The following is a 10,255-nucleotide window of genomic DNA, read 5'->3' as shown; positions in this document are numbered from 1 at the left end:
TCCGGATAGGCTGAAGGCCTCAAGAGGGCGGACCAGACCTGCCGAGGCTCGGAGAGTGGACCAGACAGACTGAATGCCTGGTGCAAGTGGACCAGTCATACTGTAGACTCAGAGAGTGGACCAGGTGGACTGAAGGCCCGGTGTGGGCGAACCAGTCATACTGTAGACTCGGAGAGAGAGTGGACCGCATGGACTGAAGGCCTGGTGCAGGCGGACCTGTCACACTGTAGACTCGATATGCATGGCTGTTCTGTTTATGATATGATATGATATGTGTATGGTATTGTGGTTGCTATTTTGGGGGTAACTCACTAAGCTTTCAGGCTTGCATTTTCAGTGTATTGTTTCAGGTACTTCAGGAGATCGTGGCAAGGCGAAGGCATGATCGTACCGCTCCTCAGTTTTATGTTGATGTTTTTAGGATACTTTGATAATAAATGAACTGCAAACCTTTTTGTAATAACTTAATGAACATGAGTTGTTTTTGAAAAGTTTAAATTGGCCGTAAATATTCACGGTGTTACAAGGTTGTATCAGAGCCTTGGTTTGAGTGAATTGGAGGAACATTCGTGTGAATGCAGTCTAAAATCAAGGAGAGTTTTCAAATTGAAATTGAAATCGTTTTCAAAAATAACTTGGTTTTTGATGAATGGTTCACGGAAGCACGTAAAGGTAGCAACTTTATGTTGCTAGTGAACCATAGGGACCCTGATCTAGTGTTTTGAGTAAGGGAGTGGCTCTGTGACTCGAGATTATGGAACTTCACGTTGGACTCGACGAGTCTGGGAGATGACTCGGCGAGTCGGACTAGAGATTAGGCATGAGTCCCGAAGTAACTCAGCGAGTCACATGGGTGTACTCGACGAGTTGCATGAAGATAGGCAGGAACTCGACAAGTTGGAAGAACAACTCGGCGAGTCTGTTGAAGATTGCATTGGACTCGACAAGTCTGTTCTTGGACTCGACGAGTTTGGTAATGGAACCCTCACCGTTTTTGGTTGAGTCGTGAATCGACGAGTCGAGGGACGACTTGGTGAGTTGAGCAGGATGGGACTCAAAGATTCTTGGACTCGACGAGTGTTTGGGTGACTCGGCGAGTTGAGTCCCGATATGGGAGTTTTCAGAGCATAAGGACTCGACGAGTTAGCAGGGTGACTCGGCGAGTACAGTCAGTCAGAGAGTTTGACTTTGATTGAGGACCTTGACTTTGACCAAGAGTTGACCAGTTGACCCCCCAGGGGTATTCTGGTAATTGTTGATATTTATTGAGTTCAGTCTCTTGGTTTTTGTAACACCCAGGATTTTGAAAGCCAAGAAGTGAAGGAAACCCTAAATTTAAGAGGGACTCGACGAGTCCAAGGGAGGACTCGGCGAGTCGGAGCGGGATCCGGGTCGATAAGAAAGTGACCAACTCGACGAGTCGGCTAAGCGGACTCGGCGAGTCTGGTCTGTGCGAGGAAAACCCTAAATTCGGGGCTTGGAGCCTATTTAAGCATCTCAATCTTCTTCCTAGGGCTCCTTTACAGCCACTCACACCCAGAACGCCGCACCTTAAGCCCCCATTGTGTTCATTCAAGCTTTTAGCCATTTTGAGTGGTTTTAAGGAAGAAGAAGGAGTGGGAATCTTTGAAGCATCAGGGAGTGGCTTTGGATCTGAAGTTTGGGAAGCATTTCAGAGCATTGGAAGCTCGGGGAGCTAGCGGAGCAGCAGTTCGGAGTTAGCGGTCAGGTAGCGGTCAAAGGGGTTAGTAGCAGCAGTTCAGCAGTATCAGGTGAGTTTCCCTTTGTATGAATGGGTCTACGGCCACAATGCCGGCCCATGTAGTTATGAGTAGAAGACCCGGGGGTTAGCCCTAGGCACAGTATGCTAGTATGATATTTGGACGAGGTCCAATGACAGAGGGCGGGTGCCCAAGGAGTGGTTTATGTGATAGTTTATACTTGTTGTCTGTGTGATACTTGTATGTGCCTGGTAGGGAGGTGAGAGAGGGCGAGGTCCCGTATCTCACCAATAGCAGAGTGTGGATGGTGTTCCATATCTCAGTAGCAGCAGAGCAGGGGCGAGGCCCAAGTTAGGGAAGGAGTGAGGGGGAGGGGGCTGGGCCCGAACCTCACTATCAGCAGGAGTATGGACGAGGTTCCATGACTCATCAGTAGCAGGACTCGGGCGGGGCCCAGAGATAGGCGAGGCCTTAGAGCAAGAGTTGTTAGTATATGTTTAGCTTATGTAATGTTATGTGATACGTTTATGTGCTATTATATGTTAGTGGGCGAGGCCCTATGACAGGCGAGGCCTAAGTGAAACAGATCTATATCCGAGCGGGGCTCGAAGCCAGGCGAGGCCTGGAGCGGCGGGGCCGTTGTAGCGGGCGAGGCCCGAAGTAGGGGGCGAGGCCCCGGATAGCGGGCGTGGCCTAGTATGTGCAGTATGTGGTTATGCTTGGTATGTGGTAAGGTGGGGAACTCACTAAGCTTCGTGCTTACGGTTTTCAGTTTTGTTTTCAGGTACTTCCGGTAGTGGAGGGAGGAGCTCGGGGTGATCGCATGGCACACACACCATAGATTAGTCAGCCTGGGAATGTTTACTCTGATAATAAACAAGTGTTTTGAAAACTTATACTCAGATTATGTTTTGGAATGATGTCTTTGTTTAAAGTAATGTTTTATTAAAAAGAATTTTTTTTGGTCTTGAATTTTGGGATGTTACAAGTTGGTATCAGAGCCATGGTTTGAGGGATTCGGGCATACTCTCGGGTGTGCCTGAACTCAAACTGAGGGGTTGGATAAAAAGTTTTCAAAAGTAAAAAGGCGGTTTTGTAAAGAGAATTTTGAGAACGAAAAACAGTTTTAGAAAAACAAAAAGAATTCAGAAAGAAAAGAAATTTGAAAAGAGAAAAGAGGTGTGGTGCATGCAATCAACCGAGCTCAAGTAAGTACTCCCAAATTACCCATGCCAGTTATTTGTTCAGTTTCAGTTTCAGTAGAACAGCATGCTAGTGTAGGACTAAGGATCTAGGAGGATGCTTTATGTGCCTGCTTTATGTGTTACAGCTTTATGAGTATTGCATGCTGGTATTCAGTAGACAGCAGTAGGATAGCCTGTTTAGGTTATGCCTGATAGTATGAGCTTAGCACTGTATGCTAGTACAGTTTCTCATTATGAGAATAGTTTTGCCTGAGTATGTTCCCTTTATCCGAATGCTGCTTGCTTCGTGCTTTGTGGGAGTTCTGAGTGATGGGAGTTAGCCATTAGGTGAACACGTCACACCACATGTGATCAGGGTTGAATAATCCCAGAGTGCTGGAACTGGCCCTATTGCGCAGCTCTTGTTTGAGTCCAACCGTTATAGGGACGGGTCTTTTACTTGAAGGATTATCTGATCCTCGTCACATGTGATGGTGTTCAGGTGGTGGCTAACTAGCATTATAAGGAGACCTTCAGCAGCTGAGGACTAGTTGAGTTGAGTCTGAGGTTTCCCTAGGGCAAGCCTAGGATGAGAGTAGCAGAGATTAGTAGTAGTAAAAGTGACTTGGTGGAGTCAAAGCAATTTCTGAGGAAAGTACGGATAGATGTGGAAGGTAGTATGGGCCCGTACTACTGAAAGCAGAGGATCCGTACTCGATTCAGGAAGGGTAGAGACAAGACCGGGAACCTGGTAGGGCATGTTTGGTCTCGTATCAGTGATGAGTATTCTGATAGTGGTTGTGGTATATTTTCAGCATGGTGACATTGCGTGAGAGACCAGCGGGCGGATCAGGCGCCGGAGAGGGATCACGCTCGGGTTCAGGGACCGAGCAGCTCGAGGAGCGGATGAGAGAGTTGATATCAGCTGAGGTTACGCGCTGTATTCTAGCTCAGACTCCTGTGATCTTTGGCACGGTCAAGGAGGGCATACTGGAGATCTTGGAGGAGAGGCTGGGAGCCTTCCGTACTGAGATGATGGCATTGATGGGAGCGCGTACCTTGACGTTTCGAGAGTTTAGAGCCTGCGGGGCACCAGATTATCATGGAGCTATGGACCCCATTGCTAGCAGCAGATGGTTGGCTGATGTTGCCAACGCTTTTCGTACGAGCAAGTGTCCCGAGGGGGACAAGGTTAGACTCGCCTCCTGTCTTCTGAAGGACAGAGCGAGGGATTGGTGGGAGGAGATTGGTCATGCTTTGGGGGATGATGCCGCGTTGGACGCGATGACTTGGAGCGATTTCTCGGCCAGGTTCAGGGCGGAGTTTTCGCCGATTATTGAGGTGCAGCAGCTGGCACAAGAGTTTCAGGATTTGACGCAGACTACTGAGACTGTGGCGGAGATCACCGCCAAGTTCAGGGAGAGGGCTCTTCTTGTACCGCAGTATGTAGCGGATGAGGAGATGAAGAAGGCTCGGTACCATGAGATGTTGAGGGACGACATCAGGGAGTTCGTGAGCAGGTCCAGCTGCAAGACACTGGAAGATATGATTTCTCGGGCTAGGGAAAGGGAAATTGATTTGGAGCAGATCCGGAAGAGGAAGCCGGATGAGGTTCAGGTATCAGCGGGTTCGGGCAAAAGGCCTAAGGGATCGGATTCGAGATCGAGGGATCATCAGGACCGCAGTCGGTGCGGAAAGTGTGGCAGGGTGCACGGGGGCACGTGCAGGAGTGGTAGCGGTGGTGAGTCTGGCTGCTTCAAGTGCGGTCGGACTGGTCATTTTAGCAGGGATTGTACCGTTACCGACGCGCAGGGATCAGACATGATATGTTTTCATTGCAACCAGCGGGGCCACAAGAAGGCCCAGTGCCCCAGTTTGTCTTCAGCAGGACGGGTGATGGCACCCGCCCCTACAACCTTGAGGATCGCAGATGGCCGTCAGGGCCGGGTAGAGGCACCTGCAGCAGGGAGCAGGGCTTTCCAGATGACGACTTTGGAGACGCGAGCATCGCCGGACGTTGCAGGTATGCAATTTCCATTCTCAGTTCTTTTATTTGTCCATGATTTTATTGTTATGGTTATGCATCATTATCGGTATGAGTATTTTAATTTGATTGGTTGATTGTGATTGAGTTATATGCCATCTGCATACCTTGGATATTTGTATGGTAGTTAGGGGGATGTGCTCTATTGAAGAAGGTTTCGAAGGATGCAGTAACTGTAGCATGCTTGGGAGGGATTTGGTTCGTTTCGCTAGTTCAGAGTGGTGCAGTGATTGTGATGGATTGTCTAAATCCCTAGCTATGGCAGGCTTGGGTTCCTCAGTAGATGGGTTATGGAATGCTAGTAAAGATCAGGATCTGTTTGAGTATTGAGCAGCGAGGGGTAAGCAGGATCGAAGTGGGGGAGAATCCTCCGGGTGTGCCCAGAGAGGTGCACGCAGACCCAGAACGAGTACGTGACTTCCGAGAGGGAAGAGAGGTAGTTCAACGTTTGATAGATTGAGGATTCCAGGGTTGAGAGTTTGAGAAACTCCATATCAGCTAGCGCGTGGGATGGTATGGTTGGTTATGATTGAGAATTCAGGTTGTGGATCGCCTGAAGATCAACGTTTGATAGATTGAGGATTCCAGGGTTGAGAGTTTGAGAAACTCCATATCAGCTAGCGCGTGGGATGGTATGGTTGGTTATGATTGAGAATTCAGGTTGTGGATCGCCTGAAGGACTCGCGGGAGTCGGAATAAGGATCTTGAGAAGCCGATGGCACGTGGGTGCCTTCGTATTAGCAGTCAGTGGTAGGGAGTGTTGTAAGACTACGGGGCAGCCGTAGCATTCACTAGCAGTCGGCAATGGTTGGTGATGTAAGACTACGGGTAAGTCGTAGCATTCCTTAGTAGTTTCGTTAGCGGAGTCGGGGCGAGGCCCTTATCTCCTAGTGATCAAGTAGGGATCAGGAATGGGCAGCGAATAAGAGTAGTAAGGAGTTGCCTGTATAGCTCTAGAGAGGTGAGACCTTGGGAGAGGCCGCTCCAGGATATAGCTGGGTGAGACCCGTGGGCGAGGCCCGTATGAGATTGGCAGTGTAGATGAGACCTGGGAGCAGGGTTGCTTAGTAGTATGGTTGGGTGAGACCCGAGGGCGAGGCCCGTGAGTTTAGCAGCACAGGTGGGACTTGGTAAGGACTCTAGTGTCAAGATAGGGGGATCGGGGATCCCAGGTTTGTGGTGCCTGGATGGCAGGATTGTTTGAGCAGTTATAGGTGGTCGAGGTTTCTTTGGAAGTCGCTGAGAGCGACCAGTGATGGTGTTGGGACTAGCTACCGGTGGGAACCGGTAATCCAGTCATTGATAGGTTGGTAGGGACCAGGGCGGTCCCGGTTTATCAGGAAGTCAGTCGGGAATAGTTGAATTGCCAGCCGGTGGCAGTGCGATTATGCAGCGTATGGTAGAGTTCAGTTAGTCGAGTCGAGGGGTGCTCGACACCAAGTGTTGGCAGGAAGGAGTGTCAGTGAGTGCTGACGGTGATGACCCGTCCTGGGAATAGCAGGGAGGTGATGGAGTTAGTGAAGGATAGGACCTTCACAGTATCAAAGGAAAAGTCGGTAATGAGGCTTTGCCTTGGGAAGGCAAGGGATTTGCGCAAGGAAAGAAGTGGAGAACCTCTGCGGGTTCAGTGCAGTATTCGGTGGAAGACCATCGCAGGTAGGCGGCTGGTGTTGGGTATTGGAGGCAGATCGCAGGCGGTGGGCCATGGTAAACTTCGAGGACGAAGTTCAGTTTAAGTGGGGGAGAGTTGTAACACACAGGATTTTGAAAGCCAAGAAGTGAAGGAAACCCTAAATTTAAGAGGGACTCGACGAGTCCAAGGGAGGACTCGGCAAGTCGGAGCGGGATCCGGGTCGATAAGAAAGTGACCAACTCGACGAGTCGGCCAAGCGGACTCGGCGAGTCTGGTCTGTGCGAGGAAAACCCTAAATCCGGGGCTTGGAGCCTATTTAAGCATCTCAATCTTCTTCCTAGGGCTCCTTTACAACCTCTCACACCCAGAACGCCGCACCTTAAGCCCCCATTGTGTTCATTCAAGCTTTTAGCCATTTTGAGTGGTTTTAAGGAAGAAGAAGGAGTGGGAATCTTTGAAGCATCAGGGAGTGGCTTTGGATCTGAAGTTTGGGAAGCATTTCAGAGCATTGGAAGCTCGGGGAGCTAGCGGAGCAGCAGTTCGGAGTTAGCGGTCAGGTAGCAGTCAAAGGGGTTAGTAGCAGCAGTTCAGCAGTATCAGGTGAGTTTCCCTTTGTATGAATGGGTCTACGGCCACAATGCCGACCCATGTAGTTATGAGTAGAAGACCCGGGGGTTAGCCCTAGGCACAGTATGCTAGTATGATATTTGGACGAGGTCCAATGACAGAGGGCGGGTGCCCAAGGAGTGGTTTATGTGATAGTTTATACTTGTTGTCTGTGTGATACTTGTATGTGCCTGGTAGGGAGGTGAGAGAGGGCGAGGTCCCGTATCTCACCAATAGCAGAGTGTGGATGGTGTTCCATATCTCAGTAGCAGCAGAGCAGGGGCGAGGCCCAAGTTAGGGAAGGAGTGAGGGGGAGGGGGCTGGGCCCAAACCTCACTATCAGCAGGAGTATGGACGAGGTTCCATGACTCATCAGTAGCAGGTCTCGGGCGGGGCCCAGAGATAGGCTAGGCCTTAGAGCAAGAGTTGTTAGTATATGTTTAGCTTATGTAATGTTATGTGATACGTTTATGTGCTATTATCTGTTAGTGGGCAAGGCCCTGTGACAGGCGAGGCCTAAGTGAAACAGATCTATATCCGAGCGGGGCTCGAAGCCAGGCGAGGCCTGGAGCGGCGGGGCCGTTGTAGCGGGCGAGGCCCGAAGTAGGGGGCGAGGCCCCGGATAGCGGGCGTGGCCTAGTATGTGCAGTATGTGGTTATGCTTGGTATGTGGTAAGGTGGGGAACTCACTAAGCTTCGTGCTTACGGTTTTCAGTTTTGTTTTCAGGTACTTCCGGTAGTGGAGGGAGGAGCTCGGGGTGATCGCATGGCACACACACCATAGATTAGTCAGCCTGGGAATGTTTACTCTGATAATAAACAAGTGTTTTGAAAACTTATACTCAGATTATGTTTTGGAATGATGTCTTTGTTTAAAGTAATGTTTTATTAAAAAGAATTTTTTTTGGTCTTGAATTTTGGGATGTTACAAGTTGGTATCAGAGCCATGGTTTGAGGGATTCGGGCATACTCTCGGGTGTGCCTGAACTCAAACTGAGGGGTTGGATAAAAAGTTTTCAAAAGTAAAAAGGCGGTTTTGTAAAGAGAATTTTGAGAACGAAAAACAGTTTTAGAAAAACAAAAAGAATTCAGAAAGAAAAGAAATTTGAAAAGAGAAAAGAGGTGTGGTGCATGCAATCAACCGAGCTCAAGTAAGTACTCCCAAATTACCCATGCCAGTTATTTGTTCAGTTTCAGTTTCAGTAGAACAGCATGCTAGTGTAGGACTAAGGATCTAGGAGGATGCTTTATGTGCCTGCTTTATGTGTTACAGCTTTATGAGTATTGCATGCTGGTATTCAGTAGACAGCAGTAGGATAGCCTGTTTAGGTTATGCCTGATAGTATGAGCTTAGCACTGTATGCTAGTACAGTTTCTCATTATGAGAATAGTTTTGCCTGAGTATGTTCCCTTTATCCGAATGCTGCTTGCTTCGTGCTTTGTGGGAGTTCTGAGTGATGGGAGTTAGCCATTAGGTGAACACGTCACACCACATGTGATCAGGGTTGAATAATCCCAGAGTGCTGGAACTGGCCCTATTGCGCAGCTCTTGTTTGAGTCCAACCGTTATAGGGACGGGTCTTTTACTTGAAGGATTATCTGATCCTCGTCACATGTGATGGTGTTCAGGTGGTGGCTAACTAGCATTATAAGGAGACCTTCAGCAGCTGAGGACTAGTTGAGTTGAGTCTGAGGTTTCCCTAGGGCAAGCCTAGGATGAGAGTAGCAGAGATTAGTAGTAGTAAAAGTGACTTGGTGGAGTCAAAGCAATTTCTGAGGAAAGTACGGATAGATGTGGAAGGTAGTATGGGCCCGTACTACTGAAAGCAGAGGATCCGTACTCGATTCAGGAAGGGTAGAGACAAGACCGGGAACCTGGTAGGGCATGTTTGGTCTCGTATCAGTGATGAGTATTCTGATAGTGGTTGTGGTATATTTTCAGCATGGTGACATTGCGTGAGAGACCAGCGGGCGGATCAGGCGCCGGAGAGGGATCACGCTCGGGTTCAGGGACCGAGCAGCTCGAGGAGCGGATGAGAGAGTTGATATCAGCTGAGGTTACGCGCTGTATTCTAGCTCAGACTCCTGTGATCTTTGGCACGGTCAAGGAGGGCATACTGGAGATCTTGGAGGAGAGGCTGGGAGCCTTCCGTACTGAGATGATGGCATTGATGGGAGCGCGTACCTTGACGTTTCGAGAGTTTAGAGCCTGCGGGGCACCAGATTATCATGGAGCTATGGACCCCATTGCTAGCAGCAGATGGTTGGCTGATGTTGCCAACGCTTTTCGTACGAGCAAGTGTCCCGAGGGGGACAAGGTTAGACTCGCCTCCTGTCTTCTGAAGGACAGAGCGAGGGATTGGTGGGAGGAGATTGGTCATGCTTTGGGGGATGATGCCGCGTTGGACGCGATGACTTGGAGCGATTTCTCGGCCAGGTTCAGGGCGGAGTTTTCGCCGATTATTGAGGTGCAGCAGCTGGCACAAGAGTTTCAGGATTTGACGCAGACTACTGAGACTGTGGCGGAGATCACCGCCAAGTTCAGGGAGAGGGCTCTTCTTGTACCGCAGTATGTAGCGGATGAGGAGATGAAGAAGGCTCGGTACCATGAGATGTTGAGGGACGACATCAGGGAGTTCGTGAGCAGGTCCAGCTGCAAGACACTGGAAGATATGATTTCTCGGGCTAGGGAAAGGGAAATTGATTTGGAGCAGATCCGGAAGAGGAAGCCGGATGAGGTTCAGGTATCAGCGGGTTCGGGCAAAAGGCCTAAGGGATCGGATTCGAGATCGAGGGATCATCAGGACCGCAGTCGGTGCGGAAAGTGTGGCAGGGTGCACGGGGGCACGTGCAGGAGTGGTAGCGGTGGTGAGTCTGGCTGCTTCAAGTGCGGTCGGACTGGTCATTTTAGCAGGGATTGTACCGTTACCGACGCGCAGGGATCAGACATGATATGTTTTCATTGCAACCAGCGGGGCCACAAGAAGGCCCAGTGCCCCAGTTTGTCTTCAGCAGGACGGGTGATGGCACCCGCCCCTACAACCTTGAGGATCGCAGATGGCCATCA

Source organism: Lactuca serriola, chromosome 8 (genome assembly GCF_051521515.1).
Source record: "Lactuca serriola cultivar US96UC23 chromosome 8, Lser_US96UC23_V15, whole genome shotgun sequence".
Taxonomy (NCBI): Eukaryota; Viridiplantae; Streptophyta; class Magnoliopsida; order Asterales; family Asteraceae; genus Lactuca; species Lactuca serriola.
The sequence above is the reverse complement of the archived record's forward strand: the minus strand, read 5'-3'. Positions refer to the sequence as shown.